The sequence below is a fragment of the Triticum urartu genome, chromosome 2A (assembly GCF_056163025.1).
Source record: "Triticum urartu cultivar PI428250 chromosome 2A, HENAU_Tu73, whole genome shotgun sequence".
Taxonomy (NCBI): domain Eukaryota; kingdom Viridiplantae; phylum Streptophyta; class Magnoliopsida; order Poales; family Poaceae; genus Triticum; species Triticum urartu.
In genome coordinates, this window is record NC_141874.1 from 109,336,290 (window position 1) to 109,358,062 (window position 21,773).

General features: G+C 43.8%; 1 long non-coding RNA gene across 1 annotated transcript; it reads left to right on the forward strand.

Moving 5' to 3' along the window:
• Positions 1-6,766: 6,766 nt before the first annotated feature.
• On the forward strand, positions 6,767-9,243 carry LOC125541183 (uncharacterized). Its single transcript, XR_007297455.2, has 2 exons — positions 6,767-7,493; positions 8,945-9,243. It is a non-coding gene; the product is annotated as an uncharacterized LOC125541183 (long non-coding RNA).
• Positions 9,244-21,773: the final 12,530 nt, after the last annotated feature.

Here is a 21,773-nt window from a genome sequence, read left to right on the forward strand (position 1 = left end):
TTGGTCGCAACTAGGGGGGCCCATGTTTTGTCGGAGGGGGCAACAACAAGAGAGAGGAGTCCAGTTGCATGTCCAACTATACTCATGCAACCGCATGTCTTCTAGCATGGTCGTAACTTAGTGTCTTCTAACTTAGTTGCAACTAGGCGCCTTTGTTTTTTCGAAGGGGCGGCAACAAGAGAGGGGGGCAACTAGTCATGCAATTGCAAGCGTTGTCCCCGGGACTGTAACTACATGTCTTTTTACAAACATTTTTCGCAACTAGACTTTTTTGCTTGGTCGGAAGGGGGGCAGCTCCACCATGAATCCCCTACCCTCGCTATGTGTCACACGAGCACCATAACGCCCCCATTTTCTGCCATGCCCGCAAACACAAATCAAGCACCCGATCTCACAACCAGTTTTTTTCTTATTTTTTGAAATCATACAATTTTTTTCCTTTTTTCTTTTTGCATTTTTTTCTAAGGATGAAGAATTTTTTTAATTTTTTGTCTTTTTGTATCTGATTCTGACAGCAGAGCTCATTTTCTCAAAAAAAGCATATGAAAGGAGAGAAGAGTTACTTGTCCAGATCCTCAGACACATTTTTAATGCTGTTGTGAATGGAGTTTGCTAGTAGGCACGGAAAGGCAAGCTTCGCCCGGATTGCAATTGCATGTCTTCCAATAGTTACACAATTGCATGTGTGTCTCCTGATTGTAACTCCAACTTAGTACTGTTCTGTCCGCGCAAAGAAAGGCAATTGCAGTTGCTATTATGCACGCAAGTGCAAGCATCGCCCAACTATAATTGCATCTCTTCAAAGAGAGTGCAATTCTTTATTGTTTTGTGAGGGATGAGGGGAGATTCAAATTCGTATTTTAAATATTTGCAAGCAAACTTAATTGTTTTTTTTTAATATTTGCCATCAGGTGGCATACATGTCGGCCACATGAGTTGCTTGTCCGTCTACCCAGTTGCATACTCCCTCCATCCGGTAAAAAGTGTATGTTTAGCTTCAAAATTGGTCCACAAAAGAGTGTACTTCTATCTTTCCAATGCACTTTAAAATAGAAGAAAATACTTCTCTCTTATCACACGGTTATCAAAACCAATAATAATCTACACATGGTCTTCTTAATTTCTACACGCACTTAGCTCATTGGGGGTTGAGTAATTAAAGAGGAAAGAGATGGTGGCTTGTAAATTTCCAATGCTTCTTTTACTTCACTTCATAATTTGTCCTTAAATCTCTAGATGTACACTCTTCACCGGGCGGAGGGAGTACATGTCAGCCGCATGCAATTGCATGTCCTCGATCGAACGCAATTACATGTCCTTGATCGAACGCAATTACATGTCGCACACAATTACATGTCATTCACATGCAAATTACTTTTCCCCTTCCAAAATAATATTGATACCCATTTGCACACTTGTCGGCCGCATATAGTTATTCGTCGGTCACAAACAATTAAATTGTCTTCTTCTTTATATTTTGTTTGTTTTTATATTTTTTTTCTTTGTTGCATTAAATGTTTATTTATCATTTAAAAATACCAAAAAATTTAAAAAAGATTTAAAAAACAAGATGACACAAAAACAAGGAACAGAGCATTAGCAATGCTAGCGTAAAAAAATTGTAAAAATATTTTTTGTTTCTTTGTGTTTAAATACTTGTATTTTTTTCCTCCAATATAAAATCACCATAAGTAGCATGCCCATAGCTCACATGGTCACACCCAACTACAAGCAGCATATCCAAGGATTTTTCGGCGGACAAAAAAAATACAAGAATTTGAACACAACAAAGCTGCATCATTTGTCGAGGCTGAAGGTACTAATTAGCAGACACTTACATGGGCAGTGGTACGTCCCAAGTACAAGAAAGAGAAAAAAATATCCGGCAAACTGCATAACGGTGCAGAGGAGAAAACGTAAGACAAAAGCCCAATAAAGGACCAGGCCAGCCCATCACGAAGACAACACATAGACAGTTTCAGACAAAACAAAAAAGCCTGGGCTGTACATATGCTGATGCCATCAGTTGACTTAGACTTCGCGAAGTCTCAATCGACTGAGACCTAGATAGACCCTAAAATTAGCATCTATCTTGTTAGCTACGCTTTGGTGACCCTCCCTTCGATCTTCCTAATAATTGGCATAGTTTGTTGTACTCCAAAAGATGCCAATTAATTTTCGGGTGATACTAGAATCTGGATGGACATGCATACGGTTTGCTCCAATGTAAACTATAGTTTTGTTAACGGGAAAGCTATTTTCCTGCCGACTGTTGGTTAATGCCAGACACGTATGATTTATTTTTTTCTTCGATCTTTCTTTTCTGATCGGCTCGATCAGCTTCTGCTCTGTCGTGTAAAAAGAGCTTCAAAGTCTCAATCGACTGAGACCTAGATAGACCCTAAAATTAGCATCTATCTTGTTAGCTACGCTTTGGTGACCCTCCCTTCGATCTTCCTAATAATTGGCATAGTTTGTTGTACTCCAAAAGATGCCAATTAATTTTCGGGTGATACTAGAATCTGGATGGACATGCATACGGTTTGCTCCAATGTAAACTATAGTTTTGTTAACGGGAAAGCTATTTTCCTGCCGACTGTTGGTTAATGCCAGACACGTATGATTTATTTTTTTCTTCGATCTTTCTTTTCTGATCGGCTCGATCAGCTTCTGCTCTGTCGTGTAAAAAGAGCTTCAAAAAAGTAGTGCCACTGCTAGGATTTGAACACACAACCCGTTGGTCGTGGCAACGACTCATTACCAGCTGAGGTGACTACTTGCTGTGCTTCATTTGCAGGTTAATCTGTATTTCTACCTTAGTAAATGAGAGCGAGAAAAAGTGACCACAACACCTTTGATGAGGAGACAAAACCATTTGCTCCAAGTTTTTTAAAGGGCCGATACAACGTGTTTTGTACTTCATTTGTCTCTTTTTTGTAGTGATGAATGTTTTCTAGAGAAATAAATGTTTCACTCCTATAAAATTCGAACAACGGTCTTCTCGTTTGTCAAATCTCGGTAAATTCTTTTGTAATGAGATTGATAATTATATGTACCACAAACCTGATAGCTTATGTACAAATATCGTCGTAGCTTTTTTTTGACAAAATAATTCCTGCCGACTGTTCGTTAGCGATAGGCACGCACGCTTCGATTGCCGTCGGATGCGCATCGAACGATCCTGCGAAAGCCTCCCGAGCGCCACAGTTTCCTTTTCTTTTCTTTGTTGCATGCACGCACGATCCGCTTCAGATCCGATTTTCTTGCTCTTCTCCCGATCCATTTTTTCCTCTCCAGATCTTTTTTCGTTCGAGATTTTTTCACGCAAAAATTGGTGTGAACAAGAGAGGATTCGATCCTTGCACCACTAGTGAGCCAACTCAACTAGCCTACCACCTAACCTACGATCCCTTTCTTGAACAAAAGAAAGTAAATGGGCTATTTAACATGTCTCCTCTACTACGTATGCATAAAAACGAGTTAATTTAGTGTTCGATTTTTCCGCGCTTAGGTACCCCGTTCCTGCTAACTTTACCGACAGGGGGGGTGATGAAATATCTTCCGTTAACTTTCGTGTGAATAACATGGTAAGTAAAACTTCATAGACCTGATAACTTATATACCCCGGTCCTAAAAACTTTGTCGGCGAGGGTGAGGGTGGGGGAGTTGTTTAAACATACCACGGTAACTTCTGTGCAAATAACATGTTAACTCAAACATGCCGGACCTGATAACTTATGTACCTCGGTCCTGATAACTTGGTCGGCGAGGGTGGGGGTGGGGCAAGTCGCTGAAACATGCCATGGTCACTTCTGTGCAAATAACATGATAACTCAAACATGGCGGACCTGATAACTTATGTACCCCGGTCCTGATAACTTGGTCGGCGAGGATGGAGGTGGGGCAAGTCGCTGAAACATGCCACGGTAACTTCTGTGCAAATAACATGATAACTCATACATGGTAGACCTGATAACTTTGTCGGAGGGGTCGGGGTGGGGGTGTCGTTGAAACATACGACGGTAACTTCTATGCAAATAACATGATAACTCACACATCGTAAACATGATAAATTATGTACCAGTCCTGGTAACTTTGTCGGAGGGGCCGGAGTGGGGGAGTCATTGAAACATACCACGATAACTTCTATGCAAATAATATGATAACTCACACATCATAGACATTAAATTATGTACCCAGTCCTGGTAACTTTGTTGGTGGGGTTGGGGTTGGAGGAGGGGGGAGTCACTGAAACATACCACGATAACTTCTATGCAAATAACATGATAAGTCACACATCATAGAAATGATAAATTATGTACCCAATCCTGATAACTTTATCGGCGGGGGTAGGGTGGGAGGAGTTGTTGAATCATACCACGATAACTCTTCTGCAAATAACATGATAACTCACACATCACATACTTGATAATTTATGTACCCGACCCTGATAAATGTGGCGACTGTGGCGAGGGGTGGGGGGGGGGGGGCAACCCCGGTAATTTATATATGTAAATAGCTTGTTAATAGACACATACTAAGCTGATAACTCACATACAAACGCCATTATAATTTTTGACCTAAATTTTTATTGTTGAAAAATATACACCCTGTAATTTCTATGTAAAAAGCATGATAATGTATACATCACAGATTTGATAACTAATATCTTACGTTTTAAACATCATGGTATCTTTCATCCAAGGGAAAAAAGTTTTTTAAACACTTTCATCTGTAATTTATGTGTTAAATTACCATACTTCCTCATGCCTTAACCTTCTCGTACTGTAGTTATCAGCCTTATCATGGTATAATTATCATGTTGCTCATACCCTAATTATCACGCTGGTCATGCCAAAGTTACCAAGCCAAACTTTATTTTTTTTCTGATATGGCAGAAATAAGAAAGGTTCAAATAATATTGTTTACCTACAATAGACAACAACAAAAGGTGGCTTAGTTGGTTATTAGGCTCAATAGGTATTGCATAGACCTAGGTTTGAATCCTCTTTCAGGCACTTTTATTTTATTTTCATATTATTCGGTGAAAAACCAGAAAAAACCACTAGCGATTTACCACGGTTTTTGAGAGAAGGAAAAAAATCAGTGGAAAGCGAGCGTGGGAAGATAGCGATCACGTAGGAACTAATCGTGCGGATCTGTCGCTAACGACCAGTCGACTGGTCGTTAGCACAGTCCTTTTGTTAATCCAAGAAGTGTTCATGAGTCCCGGGTGCAATTTCCTTTTTGTTTTCTTTCAAGAACCCATCCGGGACACCTATCAGTGATATTAAGACATTCTTTTTGATCTTTTAACTTTTTATTCCCATGCTTGCCTCTGATGGGAGATTTCGACACCTCCTAGTTTTTTTTGATAACCATACAGTAATTAAGAAATGAATTGTCTGCTTCATTAATGGGAGACTGCCGAAAATTGTCACAAACTAGATGATCATGTTTTTTTTTGAAATTTAAACAGTCTCTATTTATTCATAAAAGGTAGGAATCTCTGCGAGAGAATGTGCAAGATACAATCAGGCGTCGTACATGATCATGTTAGAAATAGGTTATAGTGCCCAAGCATCGTACCGACACATGTGTCCGCACGGTGGCAAAATTGACAAATCTGACCTATGGACGAAACTATTTCACAAACTGAACTGTGTTTGAAAAAATTTCACCCAACTGACCTTTTTGTGTAACACCCAACATTTAGGCGTCACACTATATTGTGCAATGCCTAGCTCTCAGGCGCTACACGTTTAGCCAGCGTTGCACTACAGGCTGCCTGAAAAATACTAAGTCAATGTGCAACGCCTGAGAGGTAGGCGCCACACTATACAGTGTAGCGCCTAACTTATAGACGTTGCACTAGTGGCTGGTATATTTAAACCTTTCACCAACGTTATGGTGTGGACACACTCTAAACAGTGCAAGCCCATGCGTGCATGGCACGGTGTGGACCCGGCCCAAATATTGTATCCACTTGCCATCTTCATATATATTATGTATATTACTTGTACCACTTTTTCTCCAGCATGCATGCATGAAAGCACATGTCCAGACATGCTGCGCGTACCTCTGCCAGCAGGCTCTTTTGTCTGCTTCCACATTTTGTTTCTTGCCCTCTCCTGTGTGTTAAATTAACTTTGTGCATGAGTTTGCATATTGCATGTTGTGCAACACCTATACACTAGGCGCTACATTGTATAGTGTAGCCCCTACCTCTCAGGCGTTGCACATTGACTTAGTATTTTTCAGACATTCTGAGATGCGACACTGGCTAGACGTGTAGCGCTTGAGAACTAGACGTTGCACAGTGTAGTGTGACGCCTAGATGTCGGGCGTTACACAAAAGGTCAGTCGGGTGAAATTTTTTCAAACACAGTTTAGTTTGTGAAATAGTTTCATCCATAGGCCAGATTTGTCATTTTTGCCCCGCACGGTCGCGTCCCTTTGCCTGTATAGACATCAGTGTCCGTACAGACGCATCTTCCTCATGTCCGTGCCCTCTCGAGGCGCCACTTTAACTTGTATATATACCTAATTTATCAATGGAAAGAAAACACCTGATTCATTCACTCAGTTACATCTCGTTTTCATTCAACACGTCATCAGCATGCTCTCTGGCGGAGCAATTTCACGGCGAGACTCGTCAGCAACGCTGAAACAGGCGGCAGGCCACTCCCTCCAGCCGGTGGGGCGAGCACGCTCGAACACCCGAAGAAATCACGGGAGAGAAGAAGAACCAATAGAATCGGTAAGTATAAGGCCATGGAACGGCCGAGGTCACGATGAGGGAACGCCATCCGACGCGATGCCTCCCTCCGAAGCGCGTGCAGCGGAGTTTGCCACGGCGCGACGCTACGGCAGCCGACATGCGAAGACGCCCACGGCGCGGTGCTTCCCACCCCGCAGCGAGGCAGCGCCCTCCGGAGCGCATCCAACAACGACGGCGCACACGGCGGGGGGCGCGCAACCTGCTATGGCGCTCGGCCCGGAGCAAGACGCATCCGCGTCCTCTCGTGACTTCCCGCAAGGGGAAGTGGGCCGACGCCCTTGGCTTGCTTCAGCGCGGCGTGGCGGTGCCCGTAGGCCGTAGCCCTCGGCACGACTCCTCGTGGAGCGGCAGCACCATATCCTCTAGCCCCTCGACCCGGCCTAGGACCACGGCCCCCAAGGCGACGGCAGACGACGTACTACGGCTCGCCGCCTAAGGCCTCGTTTGTTTCGCGAGTATTGGAGGGGTTTTCAGCGAAATTTCCCCGCGAGGCCCAGATTCCTCCCGAATACCCGTTGGCCCATTTGGTAGGCAGGGTTTTCTCGGCCCAACCCCTTCGATTCCCCTTCGACCCACCTGTTCCCACACGGTTCAGAATCATCTCGCCCGCCCTCGAGGATTTGGCCGCCCCGACTCGAGACGATGCCGCCGACGCCGCGCCGCCCGACTCGACGCCGGCGATCTCTCCGGCCTACTGGACTTCTCACTGGTGGTTAGTCATCGCAGCCCCTCCCCTCCCCCCTCCTCTCCATGGCTGCCACCGCCCGCACGCCCTCCGTCCTCCTCGTCCTCACCGTCGAGCACGCCAAGAACGGCGTCCCCTACCCCAGCTCCACATGGACCCTAACCCTAGGCCAGCCAGCTAGCTTGCCAAGAATGCCCGCCTCCTCTAGCCTATCTGTTTGTTTGTGCTACCGGGCTCTGTTCTGATCCAGTGGCAAAACAGATGTTAGCTTGTGCCTGCTGTTCTACACTGCCTTATTTTCTATACTGCTGTTCTGATCCAGTGGCAAAACAGATGCTAACTCTGTCATGTGACTATCTTCTACATACAGTATCTTTAACTAAAGTGGCATTTTGATTATCAAGGAAATTAGTAGTATCTCGGTAACTAAAATGACATTTTAATTAGCAGCGACTATTCAGATTTAACAAGGAACTTACAAATAACATGCTTTAACCTGTCAAGTCACGAGGAAGATTTGCGGTGGTCTGGACTCTACTGGTGCATGCTTTAACCATCTTCTTTCATTCTCTCGAACACGCATCTAATTGCGTGTCATTTTTAGTTACCATCGTCTTCCATGCTTTTGCTTTTCACCGAGACAAATTTCAAATTATCAGTAGCTATTGTCTAATTGTGTGAGTTGGTGTAACAAGGAACTTGCTTTTGCCAGCTGTTTTATCAGGAATCCTTTTTGTGTGGTCAGGGAAATCTTTTTTGTGAGGATCTCTATTTAGGTGCACTCTTCCTATCCAGTTCATTGGTCTGACTTCGAAGTGCCAGCTCAATTAATTAGGTGCCCTCACCAACCAATGGTTAACCTAGCTGACCTCCCTTTTTGAAGCCATGTATATACCCGTACACAGGCAGCTTATTCCCCTTGCCAATAATTAGTGTCTCTTAGCTCCTATGCTTGCAGTAACCTGCTGGCTTCCCTTTTTAATTAGTCCTATTAAAACATCTGAATTACTGCTGTGTAATGCATGGTATGTTGTGAGACAGAAACATGAATCAGTGCTACTACATCTGTTAAATACTCCAACACATGGTATGTTGTGAGACAGAAACATGAAGAATCACTTGCTTAACATGTGACCAGATTTTGCGTGACAGTTCTCCAGTTCTTCCTTGGAAGCTTGCAAAACTTGATGACTTGTATTCCATTCTTTTGTAATCAATCCTGTTTTCGAGCAATTTAAGTTTGATAAATCATTTCTTGCTTGCTGGAAACTTTGCTTTAATATATACAGCTTGTTTCTTGCTAGTAGTACAATGCTCCTACTACAAGTACAATACTCCTTGCTTGTTCTATTCCTGAAACTTGCTGTACTACAGGCCTACTTATGTTCCAGAAGGCACTCTAATGTTCATCTAGCAAAAATTATAGTTATAAGTTATTCTGAAGGCACTCTAATATTCATCTCTTTTTGTTTCATCAGGTTCTCAAGCACCAAAAGAAGCAACAATAAACAAGCTGGAGGGATAACTTTCTCTCAGATTCTCAAAGATAGATGATCATGACACCAAAAGATTGATATATCTGTATGCGAAATTATAACTGATCTTGAGCTATTCCAGAAGTACTTGTGTTGCGTTATCTTTGCTGCAAAATTATGTTGGGGCTGTGATGAACTGTTGTTGCTGCGAAAGATCATGTTGTCATGATAAATTATGATTCCTGGGATTCGGGATTCGAAGTCATGTTGTTATGATAAATTATGATGTTGTTGTGATGATATATTGATTTCGAGTCATGCAAAATTATGTTGCTGATGGGAAAAACTACTGCTAAATTATTCCCCTGTAGCAGCTTTTCTCATTTTTATTAGGTGGCCTTTACAATTCTGTAGCAAGGATATAAGGGAGTTAGTTACATTGTAAAGATTGAATTTTTAGATGTTCTACACCATGTTATGTCAATTTGACAAACCCTACCTACCAAACAGAAATTTTAAACGAAGAGGATTGGGGATGGAGGGGTTTTGGGGATTCAAGGGGTTTTGAGGGGATTGGGTGGAAGGGAGGGATTCACCAAATCCTCCCAAATCCCCGCCTCCGAAATCCTCCCAAATCCATTTGTGCCAAACGAGGCCTAAAGGTACTGCGGCAGCCAACGAAAGCCGCTCGCGTCTCCCTCCTGCACGGCCTTGACCGCGTCCGCACCTGGCCCGGGTTCTCGCGGCGGAGCGGCCGACTGCGGTGGAGACGCAAGCTAGCGACCAGCGCTCGGCCCCAACTCAAGCGACCGGCACGCGTCGCAGTGCGTGCTCCGGCATGTCTCACTTCCGCAGCTGATTCTAGTTGGGGAAAATTCCTGATAGAATCCACGCGAGGAAGTGGAAACGTGGGATGTTTGCGTTATAATCCTTCCACTTTCTCGTGTTTAGAGGCTTGTCCTCACGTATTATGCTGCTTGCATTTAGGCATTTTTGGCTTAGTATAAATAGCAGTGTAACCCTCCGGTGCACTGTAATTGGCATGATCAGTTTGTCATTTTGCCAATCCCGACAACATATCTATTTGGTATGATTTGCGACTGAGAAATATATTTTTTCTTGCAAAACAATCTTATTGCGATTGAGATCAATTTTTTCTCGCAAAATATCAATTCACCCCGATGAAATTATCTTGCAACATGATACAAGATCATCTCATCTGATTTGAGGTCTATACAATTCAAGTTTTTCACTTGAGCTTCAAGTTTGCAACATCATTATTATTCATTACATCAGTAGTGTATATATGTAGAGTAACTTGTAGTCTAGAATAAACTATGATGTAATATATTTCTATGTTATTCTACATGTTGGGATTATTTACATCCATTGTTTGCAATTGAGATTTTAATTTCTTGCAAATAAAAATCATTTCATCTTAATTGAACCTTTTGGCTTAATACGTGTAACAATTGATATGCAAAATTCGAAGTAATTTCTTCAAATTAATGTTTTGGGATCACATGGTAGAGTGTAGATCTATTGCATTGTAAATTATCTACCTTTACTGTTTAAGCCTACATTTTGTCATTTTTTGACATTATGATTGCTAAAGTGCTCTCCCATATATTTGATTAAGTCATGGCATAAGGCATTTGAAGTATGAGATCTACCGATTTCATCGAATTATACTCCTCTAATGCTGCTAGATCTACTCCTAATTTTCTTTTGGAGAATATCTACAAAGTGTTATGCTTAACAATTTAAAGTTCACACTAATGGTCTTAGGCCAACTCCTTGAAATTTCCATTAATTTTGCAAAATTCATTACAATATAAACCATGATGATTTTTAATTTACTCATAGTAAATTAATTATCTCTGATTTACCCATATAGGTAACCGATGGCTAGAGAATTTGAGGCATTCGCCCTCAATGGCCACAACTACCCTACATGGACCATGGACATCATGATCGCTCTTGTGCCTCTTGAAATAATCCGTGCAATCCAAGACCCGTGTGCCCCTCTACCGGTTGGAGTCACACTGCTAACAAAAAAATATGTTATCTTATAAATCATAAGGCATTATATCAATCCAGATCTTAGCATCTAGTGCTGGCTATAAAACCGTGTAAAGGAAGACATGGGCAAGAAACGTGATAATGATTATTTCGTATGAGCAATTCCTGGGACACAAAGAATCTCAAGGGTAAATGTTTGAATCTCACTTCAACCTTCAACCTGACAGCGACTAGGAAGTCAATTGTTCGTGCGGTGTTTTTCCATGACCTAGCGACAACATGACTATCTAGCAGTCACGAGACCCTTTGGGCATGGAGAACATGATGGTTGAATATGACTCAACTAACATGTTTGAAGACTTCGTCTAGTCTCTCAATATCCCGAGTGGTCAATATAATTTATGTCCATTTATGATGTTCTAATAAGAACGTAAGTATTGTTGTCATCATATATTGTAGGCTGTTGTCCGAACTCCCACAAAGCTCCCCCTCCCTAGGTTTGTTTTGACTTTGCAAGAAAAAGTGTGTCTGAACCGGTGGAGGGATCGATACAAGCCCGTGTTAGATGGCTAAACATATCCGGAGTGTGCGTGGAATTTGGAGATGCCCTTATGACCTTTGAGATAACTGGTGCAATTTGGAGAACCTATAGCATGATCCCTACGGTAACATTCACTTTTTGTGTTTGGCTTAGACGATCTTTCTTGATATTATGCGTGGCGCATGTGTGTGATCGTCTAAACCCTACCTCCTAGCGGTAGATTTATTTATGTATACTTCATGTACTTGGTTTCTATCTGGTTTCTCACAATTAATCAGGCAACTCTCTTCTTCTATGAAATGACATAGCTTATGTCCTTGCTGTTGGAAATATGCCCTAGAGGCAATAATAAATTGATTATTATTATATTTCCTTGTTCATGATAATCGTTTATTATCCATGCTAGAATTGTATTGATAGGAAACTCAGATACATATGTGGATACATAGACAACACCATGTCCCTAGTAAGCCTCTAGTTGACTGGCTCGTTGATCAATAGATGGTTATGGTTTCCTGACCATGGACATTGGATGTCATTGATAACGGGATCACATCATTAGGAGAATGATGTGATGGACAAGACCCAATCCTAAGCATAGCACTAGATCGTGTAGTTCGTATGCTAAAGCTTTTCTAATGTCAAGTATCATTTCCTTAGACCATGAGATTGTGCAACTCCCGGATACCGTAGGAGTGCTTTGGGTGTGCCAAACGTCACAACGTAACTGGGTGGCTATAAAGGTACACTACGAGTATCTCCGAAAGTGTCTGTTGGGTTGGCACGAATCGAGACTGGGATTTGTCACTCCGTGTGACGGAGAGGTATCTCTGGGCCCACTCAGTAGGACATCATCATAATGTGCACAATGTGATCAAGGAGTTGATCACGGGATGATGTGTTACGGAACGAGTAAAGAGACTTGCCGGTAACGAGATTGAACAAGGTATCGGGATACCGATGATCGAATCTCGGGCAAGTATCGTACCGCTAGACAAAGGGAATTGTATACGGGATTGATTAAGTCCTTGACATCGTGGTTCATCCGATGAGATCATCATGGAACATGTGGGAGCCAACATGGGTATCCAGATCCCGCTGTTGGTTATTGACCGAAGAGTCATCTCGGTCATGTCTGCATGTCTCCCGAATCCGTAGGGTCTACACACTTAAGGTTCGGTGACGCTGGGGTTATAGAGATATTAGTATGCGGTAACCCGAAAGTTGTTCGGAGTCCCGGATGAGATCCCGGACGTTACGAGGAGTTCCGGAATGGTCTGGAGGTAAAGAATTATATATAGGAAGTGCTATTTCGGCCATCGGGACAAGTTTCGAGGTCACGGGTATTGTACCGGGACCACCGGAAGGGTTCCGGGGGTCCACCGGGTGGGGCCACCTGCCCCAGGGGGTCACATGGGCTGTAGGGGGTGCGCCTTGGCCTACATGGGCCAAGGGAACCAGCCCCTAGAGGCCCATGCGCCAAAGGGACAAGAGGAGGGGAGAGTCCTAAAGGGGGAAGGCACCTCCGAGGTGCCTTGGGGAGGATGGACTCCTCCCCCCCTTGGCCGCACCCTTCCTTGGAGGAAGGGGCAAGGCTGCGCCCTCCCCCTCTCCCTTGGCCCTATATATAGTGGGGGGAAGGGAGGGCAACCATACCTGAGCCCTGGCGCCTCCCTCTCCCTCCCATGGCACATCTCCCTCCTCTCACAGCGCTTGGCGGAGCCCTGTTGGAATCCCGCTATTTCCACCACCACGCCGTCGTGCTGCTGGATCTCCATCAACCTCTCCTCCCCCCTTGCTGGATCAAGAAGGAGGAGACGTCGCTGCTCCGTACGTGTGTTGAACGCGGAGGTGCCGTCCGTTCGGCGCTAGAATCATCGGTGATTTGGATCACGACGAGTACGACTCCATCAACCCCGTTCTCTTGAACGCTTCCACGCGCGATCTACAAGGGTATGTAGATCCACTCCTCCCTCGTTGCTAGATGACTCCATAGATAGATCTTGGTGACACGTAGGAAAATTTTGAATTTATGCTACGTTACCCAACAGTGGCATCATGAGCTAGGTCTATGCGTAGTTTCTATGCACGAGTAGAACACAAAGTAGTTGTGGGCGTTGATTTTGTTCAATATGCTTGCCGTTACTAGTCTTATCTTGATTCGGCAGCATCGTGGGATGAAGCGGCCCGAACCAACCTTACACGTACGCTTACGTGAGACCGGTTCCACCGACTGACATGCACTAGTTGCATTAGGTGGCTGACGGGTGTCTGTCTCTCCCACTTTAGTCGGATCGGATTCGATGAAAAGGGTCCTTATGAAGGGTAAATAGCAATTGGCATATCACGTTGTGGTTTTTGCGTAGGTAAGAAACGTTCTTGCTAGAAACCCATAACAGCCACGTAAAACATGCAAACAACAATTAGAGGACGTCTAACTTGTTTTTGCAGGGTATGCTATGTGATGTGATATGGCCAAAAGGATGTGATGAATGATATATGTGATGTATGAGATTGATCATGTTCTTGTAATAGGAATCACGACTTGCATGTCGATGAGTATGACAACCGGCAGGAGCCATAGGAGTTGTCTTAATTTATTTATGACCTGCGTGTCAACATAAACGTCATGTAATTACTTTACTTTATTGCTAACCGTTAGCGGTAGAAGTAGAAGTAATAGTTGGCGAGACAACTTCATGAAGACACGATGATGGAGATCATGATGATGGAGATCATGGTGTCATGCCGGTGACGATGATGATCATGGAGCCCCGAAGATGGAGATCAAGAGGAGCAAAGTGATGATGGCCATATCATGTCACTATTTGATTGCATGTAATGTTTATCATGTTTATGCATCTTGTTTACTTAGAACGACGGTAGTAAATAAGATGATCCCTCATAATAGTTTCAAGAAAGTGTTCCCCCTAACTGTGCACCGTTGCGATAGTTCGTTGTTTCGAAGCACCACGTGATGATCGGGTGTTAGATTCTAACGTTCACATACAACGGGTGTAAGACAGATTTACACACGCGAAACACTTAGGTTGACTTGACGAGCCTAGCATGTGTACAGACATGGCCTCGTAACACAGAAGACCGAAAGGTCGAGCATGAGTCGTATGGTAGATACGATCAACATGAAGATGTTCACCGATGTTGACTAGTCCGTCTCACGTGATGATCGGACACGGCCTAGTTGACTCGGATCATGTAATCACTTAGATGACTAGAGGGATGTCTATCTGAGTGGGAGTTCATAAGATGAACTTAATTATCCTGAACATAGTCAAAAGATCTTTGCAAATTATGTCGTAGCTCGCGCTTCAGTTCTACTGTTTAGATATGTTCCTAGAGAAAATTTAGTTGAAAGATTGATAGTAGCAATTATGCGGACTAGGTCCGTAAACCGAGGATTGTCCTCATTGCTTCATAGAAGGCTTATGTCCTTAATGCACCGCTCAGTGTGCTAAACCTCGAACGTCGTCTGTGGATGTTGCGAACATCTGACATACACGTTTTGGTAACTACGTGATAGTTCAGTTAAACGGTTTAGAGTTGAGGCACCGAAGACGTTTTGAAACGTCGCGAAACATATGAGATGTTTCGAGGGTTGAAATTGGGATTTCAGGCTCGTGCCCACGTCAAGAGGTATAAGACCTCCGACAATTTTCTTAGCCTTCAAACTAAGGGAGAAAAGCTCAATTGTTGAGCTTGTGCTCAGATTGTCTGAGTACATAAATCATTTGAATCGAGTGGGAGTTGATCTTCCAGATGAGACAGTGATGTTTCTCCAAAGTCATTGCCACCAAGCTGCTAGAGCTTCGTGATGAACTATAATATATCAGGGACATATATGATGATCCTTGAGATATTCGCGATGTTTGACACCAAAGTAGAAATCAAGAAGGAGCATCAATTGTTGATGGTTGGTGGAACCACTAGTTTCAAGAAGGGCAAGGGCAAGAAGGGATACTTCATGAAATGGCAATTCAGCTGCTGCTCTGGTGAAGAAACCCAAGGTTGAACCCAAACCCGAGACTAAGTGCTTCTGTAATAAGGGGAACATCCACTGGAGCAGAATTACCCTAGATACTTGGTAGATTAGAAGGCTGGCAAGGTCGATAGAAGTATATTGGATATACATTGTGTTGATGTGTACTTTACTAGTACTCCTAGTAGCACCAGGGTATTAGATACCGGTTCGGTTGCTAAGTGTTAGTAACTCGAAATAAAAGCTACGGAATAAACGGAGACTAGCTAAAGGTGAGCTGACGATATGTGTTGGAAGTGTTTCCAATGTTGATATGATCAAGCATCGCACGCTCCCTCTACCATCGAGATTGGTGTTAAACCTAAATAATGGTTATTTGGTGTTTGCGTTGAGCATAGACATGATTGGATTATGCCTATCGCAATACGGTTATTCATTTAAGGAGAATAATCGTTACTCTGTTTATTTGAATAATACCTTCAATGGTCTTACGCCTAAAATGAATGGTTTATTGAATCTCGATCGTAGTGATACACATGTTCATGCCAAAAGATATAAGATAGTAATGATAGTACCACCTACTTGTGGCACTGCCACGTAAGTCATATCGGTATAAAACGCATGAAGAAGCTCCATGTTGATGGATCTTTGGGCTCACTCGTTTTTGAAAAGTTTGAGACATGCGAACCATGTCTATTGGTATCTATGCATAAAGAAACTCCATGCAAATGGACCGTTTGAACTCACTTGATCTTGAATCACTTGAGACATGCAAATCATACCACATGGGCAAGATGACTGAAATCCTCGGTTTCAGTAAAATGGAACTAGAAAGCAACTTGTTGGAAGAAATACATTTTGATGTGTGCAGTCCAATGAGTGCTGAGGCGTGTAGTGGATATCGTTATGTTCTTACTTCACAGATGATTTGAGTAGATGTTGAGTACATTTACTTGATAAATCACGAGTCTGAATTATTGAAAGGTTCAAGTAATTTCAGGGTGAAGTTGAAAGATCGTCGTGACAAGAGGATAAAATATCTATGATATGATCATAGAGATGAATATCTGAATTACGAGTTTGGCACAGAATTAAGACATTGTGGAAATTGTTTCACAACTAATACAGCCTGGAACACCATAGTGTGATGGTGTGTCCGAACATCATAACTGCACCCTATTGGATATGATGCATACCATGATGTCTCTTATCGAATTACCACGATAGTTTATGGGTTATGCATTAGAGACAACCACATTCACTTTAAATAGGGCACCACGTAATTCCGATGAGATGACACCGTATGAACTATGGTTTAGAGAAACCTAAGCTGTCATTTCTTAAAAGTTTGGGGCTGCGACGCTTATGTGAAAAAGTTTCTGGCTGATAAGCTCGAACCCAAAGCGGATAAATGCATCTTCATAGGACACCCAAAACAGTTGGGTATACCTCCTGTCTCAGATCCGAAAGCAATAAGGGATTGTTTCTAGAATCGGGTCCTTTCTCGAGGAAAAGTTTCTCTCGAAAGAATTGAGTGGGAGGATGGTGGAGACTTGATGAGGTTATTGAACCGTCTCTTCAACTAGTGTGTGGCAGGGCACAGGAAGTTGTTCCTGTGGCACCTACACCAATTGAAGTGGAAGCTTATGATAGTGATCATGAAACTTCAGATCAAGTCACTGCCAAACCTCGTGGGATGACAAGGATGCGTACTACTTCAGAGTGGTACGTAATCCTGTCTTGGAAGTCATGTTGCTAGACAACAATGAACCTACGAGCTATGGAGAAGCGACGGTGGGCCCGGATTCCGATAAATGGCTCGAGGCCATAAAATCCGAGAGAGGATCCATGTATGAAAACAAAGTGTAGACTTTGGCAGAACGGCTCGATGGTCGTAAGGCTGTTGAGTACAGATGGATTTTAAAAGGAAGACAGACAATGATAGTAAGTATCACCATTAAGAAAGCTCGACTTGTCGTTAAGATTTTTTCCGACAAGTTCAAGGAGTTGACTATGATGAGACTTTCTCACTCGTAGCGATGCTAAGAGTCTATTGGAATTATATTAGCGATTACTGCATTATTTATGAAATCTTGCAGATAGGATGTCAAAACATTGTTTCCTCGACGTTTTTTTGAGGAAAGGTTGTATGTGATACAAACCGGAAGGTTTTGTCAATCCTGAAAGATGCTAATAAGTATGCAAAGCTCCAGCAATCCTTCTAGGGACTGGAGTAAGCATCTCGGAGTTGGAATGTATGCTTTGATGAGATGATCAAAGATTTTGGGTTTATACAAAGTTTATGAGAAACTTGTATTTCCAAAGAAGTGAGTGGGAGCACTATAGAATTTCTGATGAGTATATGTTGTTGACATATTATGGATCAGAAATGATGTAGAATTTCTGGAAAGCATATGGGGTTATTTGGAAAGTGTTTTTCAATGGAAAGCCTGGATTAAGCTACTTGAACATTGAGCATCAAGATCTATAAGGATAGATCAAAACGCTTAATGGTACTTTCAAATGAATACATACCGTGACAAGATTTTGAAGGAGTTCAAAATAGATCGGCAAAGAAGGAGTTCTTGGCTGTGTTATAAGGTGTGAACATTGAGTAAGACTCGAAACCTGACCGCGACAGAGTAGAGAGAAAGGACGAAGGTCGTCCCCTATGCTTTAGACATAGGCTCTACAGTATGCTATGCTGTGTACCGCACTTGAAGTGTGCCTTGCCATGAGTCAGTCAAGGGGTACAAGAGTGATCCAAGAATGGATCACAGGACAACGGTCAAAGTTATCCTTAGTAAATAGTGGACTAAGGAATTTTCTCGATTATGGAGGTGGTAAAAGAGTTCGTCGTAAAGGGTTACGCCGATGCAAGCTTAACACCTATCCGGATAAGCTCTGAGTAGAGATACCGGATACGTATAATGGAGCAACAATTTAGAATAGCTCCAAGTAGAACAGTTATTTGGAATGGCTCCAAATATAGCGTAGTAGCTGCATCTACAAGATGACATAGAGATTTGCGAAGTACATACGGATCTGAAAGATTCAGACCCGTTGACCAAAACCTCTCTCACAAGCAAAACATGATCAAACCCAGAACTCATTGAGTCTTAATCACATGATGATGTGAACTAGTTTAGTGACACTAGTAAACTCTTTGGATGTTGGTCACATAGCGATGTGACCTGTGAGTGTTAATCACATGGCGATGTGAACTAGATTATTGACTCTAGTGCAAGTGGGAGACTGTTGGAAATATGCCCTAGAGACAATAATAAATTGATTATTATTATATTTCCTTGTTCATGATAATCGTTTATTATCCATGCTAGAATTGTATTGATAGGAAACTCAGATACATGTGTGGATACATAGACAACACCATGTCCCTAGTAAGCCTCTAGTTGACTGGCTCGTTGATCAATAGATGGTTACGGTTTCCTGACCATGGACATTGGATGTCATTGATAACGGGATCACATCATTAGGAGAATGATGTGATGGACAAGACCCAATCCTAAGCATAGCACTAGATCGTGTAGTTCGTATGCTAAAGCTTTTCTAATGTCAAGTATAATTTCCTTAGACCATGAGATTGTGCAACTCCCGGATACCGTAGGAGTGCTTTGGGTGTGCCAAACGTCACAACGTAACTGGGTGGCTATAAAGGTACACTACGGGTATCTCCGAAAGTGTCTGTTGGGTTGGCACGAATCGAGACTGGGATTTGTCACTCCATGTGACAGAGAGGTATCTCTGGGCCCACTCGGTAGGACATCATCATAATGTGCACAATGTGATCAAGGAGTTGATCATGGGATGATGTGTTACGGAACGAGTAAAGAGACTTGCCGGTAACGAGATTGAACAAGGTATCGGGATACCGACGATCGAATCTCGGGCAAGTATCGTACCGCTAGACAAAGGGAATTGTATACGGGATTGATTAAGTCCTTGACATCGTGGTTCATCTGATGAGATCATCGTGGAACATGTGGGAGCCAACATGGGTATCCAGATCCCGCTGTTGGTTATTGACCGGAGAGTCATCTCGGTCATGTCTGCATGTCTCCCGAACCCGTAGGGTCTACACACCTAAGGTTCGGTGACGCTAGGGTTATAGAGATATTAGTATGCGGTAACCCGAAAGTTGTTTGGAGTCCCGGATGAGATCCCGGACGTCACGAGGAGTTCCGGAATGGTCTGGAGGTAAAGAATTATATATAGGAAGTGCTATTTCGGCCATCGGGACAAGTTTCGGGGTCACCGGTATTGTACCGGGACCACCAGAAGGGTCCCAGGGGTCCACCGGGTGGGGTCACCTGCCCCGGGGGGCCACATGGGCTGTAGGGGGTGCGCCTTGGCCTACATGGGCCAAGGGCACCAGCCCCTAGAGGCCCATGCGCCAAAGGGACAAGAGGAGGGGAGAGTCCTAAAGGGGGAAGGCACCTCCGAGGTGCCTTGGGGAGGATGGACTCCTCCCCCCCTTGGCCGCACCCTTCCTTGGAGGAAGGGGCAAGGCTGCGCCCTCCCCCTCTCCCTTGGCCCTATATATAGTGGGGGGAAGGGAGGGCAACCATACCTGAGCCTTGGCGCCTCCCTCTCCCTCCCATGGCACATCTCCCTCCTCCCACAGCGCTTGGCGGAGCCCTGTTGGAATCCCGCTACTTCCACCACCACGCCGTCGTGCTGCTGGATCTCCATCAACCTCTCCTCCCCCCTTGCTGGATCAAGAAGGAGGAGACGTCGCTGCTCCGTACGTGTGTTGAACGCGGAGGTGCCGTCCGTTCGGCGCTAGAATCATCGGTGATTTGGATCACGACGAGTACGACTCCATCAACCCCGTTCTCTTGAACGCTTCCGCGCGTGATCTACAAGGGTATGTAGATCCACTCCTCCCTTGTTGCTAGATGACTCCATAGATAGATCTTGGTGACACGTAGGAAAATTTTGAATTTATGCTACGTTACCCAACACTTGCCTCATCAAGCATTTTGTAAGAAAGCGTTTGCTATTTCTAAACTGAGATAGTTATTATCATGTCAATTAAATTGAACAAAATGTTTACTGGATAAAGTGTCAATGATGTGTCCGACTTTAAAATAGTCGCTCTCTTGCCTTTTGCAATCAGATCCTAGTTTTGAACTGAAGAATCACTTATTTCATCTCTATGCATGGGCCATGTTAGGGCATCTTCAATGGCAACTCGCAAATTTCCTCTGGCATGCTTCCATGGATGGGAGGGAGGGACCAGTCCGTGGACACATATGCGGGAGGACGCCATCCAATGCTAGCCGCATATATTTCAGACTTTTTTTCAACAAACCGGCTGAAATTCATGCAAACACGACCGTATTTCATACAAACATGACAGATTTCATACAAACACAATGGATTTTCATTACATTTCAAACATCTAGAACAAAAAAAAACCCGACTCTAAACCTATCCTACGGCTGCGGCGCCCGGCATCCAAGCCCGTGTCATCCTCCATCCGCCGTCTCCATGAGCACCGTCGATAAAACCGCTGAAATGAAGGTGTGGTCACCACGAGGAAGAGTAGAACACGGGAGACGGACCGGCCCACAAGGGACACTAGGCCCTGCCGCCTCCCGTGGCCTACTCATCCTCGGAGGAGTCCGCGAGCTGTCCGTCGTCGGTGGATGTGAGATCCACGATGGAATGGTGGCGCCGACGCTGATGGTCCGTCGGCGTCACGTAGGAGGCACAGTTCGTGTTGTTCTACTCCGCGATCGCCTGCAACCATGCCTCCGCGGTGGCCGCTTCCTGGCGAGCGACGGCTTGAGCGCGGACGCCATCGTAGATGGCACGTTGCTCCACGATGAAGGTGGGGTTCGCCTTGGCCATGGGCCGCCACAGCCTCCTCGCTTGCCCGCTCACCGTAGATTTGGCCCTCCGATAGTCAGTGCTGCTTCAGGAGGAATAGGTTGTACCGTTGTTCCTCCTGCGCCTGCTGGAACGCTGATACGTCTCCAACGTATCTACTTTTCCAAACACTTTTGCCCTTGTTCTGGACTCTAACTTGCATGATTTGAATGGAACTAACCCGGACTAATGCTGTTTTCTGCAGAATTATGGTGTTATTTTTGTGCAGAAATAAAAGTTCTCGGAATGACCTGAAAATCAACGGAGATTATTTTTGGAATATATAAAAAATACTGGAAGAAGAATTGAAAGCACAAGTGCTCCCTGGGTGATTTTGGTAATTAATGATAACATATCTCTTGTTGGACTAACACTTT